At 40.7% G+C, this 3716-nt stretch overlaps 1 long non-coding RNA gene across 1 annotated transcript; it reads left to right on the forward strand.

Moving 5' to 3' along the window:
* The first annotated feature begins 221 nt into the window (after positions 1–221).
* LOC307030845 lies at positions 222–996 on the forward strand. The gene is made up of 3 exons (XR_013805806.1): positions 222–358; positions 671–748; positions 868–996. It is a non-coding gene; the product is annotated as an uncharacterized lncRNA (long non-coding RNA).
* The last annotated feature ends 2720 nt before the right edge of the window (positions 997–3716 follow it).

Here is a 3716-nt window from a genome sequence, read left to right on the forward strand (position 1 = left end):
AGACATTTCAAACAATGCCCTTTTGACTCATATTTCCTTTTATTTTATTTGTAATCTTGTGTATACTCAATATTAGTCAGTCCCTCAGTACTGTCTTAGCAATGTACCTCATTGTCTGGTTTGATAAATCTTCACATCACAAAGCGTCCTTGGGTTTCGTGAAAGGCGCTATAGAAATTGAAATTATTATTATTATTAATTTTATATTTCCGAATCGATACAAATGGTCTTAATTCACATGTATGATCTTTTTCAGTTCGGCTTATGCCTGTAGAAATGCCTGAGAAAATCTGTGGATGCTCGACAGTGTCCTTAAGGGTTAACCCAGGAAAGGTTGTTGCTGTGGTCACAATTAATGGTAAATATGTTAATATTTGTTTTGTTTGAAAACTACTAAAATATATATATTTAACAATTATACAACACACAAGTGTTGCCATAGATGTGTGTGTGAATTTTACATACAAATTTGCTACGTTTTGCATTACAATTGATGTTCTTCGTTTTTTTCTAGGAAGACACGATCTCAGTATGCCTGAGTTGAGTTGTCACACATGTGATGCCACTTGGGCTGCTGGATTGGACGATCTTATCCAGAGTGGCTACTGGCCTGCTACACATAAACTTCTCAACAATTTATGAAACAGATGTGTTTCATTCATTTGAAGAGATGAAGATGGCCGCACCAGGACTTTCCTGCCAGGCATTTTTAAGAATGCTTGATCAGAGAACTTTCCGCTTTGGCCGTGTGAGTACTACATTTATGTATCCTACAGTATTGATCGTCTGTTGGTTTTGTGGATTCAAAATATGTTAGTTGCATACTTTCTTCACTGAATTAATGGTTAATTTCTTTTTTGGAAATAGTCTGGGAAGATCTCAGCAGGCAACTTTCAGCAAAGTTTTTTTGAGTGGGAGGCTGTCCGATTTGAGGTGGAAAACATCTGCAAAGAGGAGAGCTTCATCTGTCCTGCGTGCACCCCGGATATGCTTGCGGTTTCAGTGCATGGAAACCGTAAGCACTACCGCTTCAAGCATGCAGCTAGGTACTCGGCAATGTTTCTAATCTCCGTATTTAACTCGTAACAAACAAAACTCTGTAATATGCTGCAACTATCCTGACACCTTAAAATACTGACAAAAACCTATGTTGTATTTAGATCCGAGGAAAAGTCCACATTTTAAGGTGTCTTCATTGCCAAGGATAAAGAAGTGACACGATTTTTGGACTATATCCACAGGACAACCAAACATGTAAAATGACAGACTATAATAATTATATTCGTACTTATTCTTAAATATATACAGGTTGCCTTCTATTTAATATGTTGATAAGATTATTCTTTGGACTTTTATCAACCATTTTCAATATTTTAGGTCTCTTGAAGAAGTGTTTGTGGAGGGGAGTGGTCTGCAGCCAGAGAGACTTCCCAAAGATCCACCAGCAAGGTAGACGAAGAGGGAATGGAGCTTGCGGTGTGTCACCATGGAGTGCTGCTCTGTGCACTGAATATGTACAGGGGAGAAATGTATGCTTATCCCTTGTACTTGCAAGAAAAGCTGTCAAGTAGGCAAATCACTTTCTTTTGCATGGATATGACTTGCAAATATTGGCCTTACCTCCAAAAAGTAGCAAAGAGCTGTCCAGAGCTCCAGCACCTACTTGATATGAAACCCTTCCTTTCGGTATTTCATGCCAAAGCCCATGATTTCAAATGTGAGGTAAGGAAACATTACCAATTGCTAAAAGAAAACTGTTGAACACCTAATCTTTTTTTTTGTTGATTTGAAAAGTATATATATTTGTTTTTAACCAGGTGAAATGGAGTGGGGCGTATCAGGAGGGGGCTGGCTTAACACTCGGAGAGGAGGTGGAACAGTGCAATGCTTTTCTCTCTAGGATTGCTGTAACAACCAAACACATGTCAAAAGCAGGTGAGATGACGACATAATGCTCTTATTACATCCTAAGCACAATAGGTAATTGGAATAATGTAAAAATCCTATTGTATGTGTTTGCAGGACCCACAAACATGCTTACTCTCATGGCCATGCGCTGGAACCAGCAAAAATTCAGAAATTTGGCAACCTCACTGTGTCACCGATATCAGAAGGTAAGAATATCAGCAATGTGTTTTAAGATGTTATATGTTTTGGCAAACATTCGAAGCTGTGGGCTGAAATAATTGTTCTTGTTGGCTCAGATTGTTTGTCATTGTAGCCCACCAAAGTTCTGCAAAACCAGTTGCAGAACTTGGAGACCATGAAAGTGCAAATGGCAGTGACAGAGAGCAAATGGGAAGACTGGGTCAATGATGTCAAGGAGTGGGCAGAAGGTAAGGGAGGCATGAGGCACAGTGGTTAGTGCGTTGGTGTTGGGATCAGGGGGTCACAGGTTCAAATCCCACTGCAGTCGGCATGTCGTTGTGTCCCTGAGACACTTCACCCCAAATTGCTCCTGTGGGGATTGCCCACAGTATTGAGTATGTAAGTCGCTTTGGATTAAAGTGTCTAACAAGTAACATGTAATGTACTGAGGAAATGATTAACATATATGACTTTAGAAAAAAGCCCTTCTGCAATTTTGATTGAGGCTCTATACCTAGACCAGTTTGGTTGAAGTCAAGGTATTTCAGAAACGTTCTAATATTAAATCTTATTAACTCACTTATTTCTTTCTTAGCCGCAAAAACAACAGCAACCACCTCAAATGATGCTGATGCCTTGGCCAGCAGAATTGAGGTGCTGGTGGCTAGTATCAAGAGACGATCCCAGCGTCTTTATAAAGACACAGACGGCAGCAAAGGTCGTGCCAGGATCCGACGCAAGATCAGGACAGAGAAGGGGATCCTGACTTCTGTTGTGGAAACTTACAACCAAATGGTTGTAAGTACAGAAACTCTGGGCTTGGAAACCATTCTGTCTGGCGAGACAGCTTGGCCATGGCAGCAACCACACAGTGGTATGTACATTAGTCTGTTGACTACTTCCAACAAATCTGACACATAACCCATAATGTATCAAATGTCAATCTGTAACCCCATAGGACTCTATTCATTTTAATTTCGCATACACATGACTTAAGTCTTTCTCATAAATGCAATCCAGACTCTGTGGATCTGAAGACTAAAAGAAAGGCGTTTGACATCATCTTGGCAATAAGGAGACTTCAGGAGGAGAAGAAGATTGTGGTCACAGAGATGGACCACCATTGGAAAGCTCTCAAAGCCCGTGCTGATTCCCTGAAAGAGCTGTCCTGCCTTCTGCCCAGTGAGCCGATACAAAGTATGTATTCGTATGTTAAATCCAATTAACATACAATGCAATAATGACTGTATTACTAACAGACGTTCTTTGTTATTGTTTTCTATTTAAGACCTGCCTTGGAGCCTAAGCGACGAGGGGTTGAAAGCAGTGGTGTAGTCTACGTGATATGCTGGTATACGCCGTATACCCACTAGAAAATGCCAGTGATTTCCGTATACCCTCTTAAAAATGAGCGATGATACGTAACAACATCATTTTGTGACTGCGCTTTCACGCTTTCGCCCCTTTTGTGTTAATACTTTTGGACGTCTGGGGCTTCCGTCGCCTGTGGCCTGTTGCTAGGCAAAAGCAACATACTCTATTCGGCTCTGACAAACCCCACGTTTCTCTAACATTGTCAGAATTGGATCCGTCCACCATTCAAGTTTGCGGAGCGCTAAACAGGAAGC

Source organism: Notothenia rossii, assembly GCF_949606895.1.
Source record: "Notothenia rossii genome assembly, chromosome: 2".
Taxonomy (NCBI): Eukaryota; Metazoa; Chordata; class Actinopteri; order Perciformes; family Nototheniidae; genus Notothenia; species Notothenia rossii.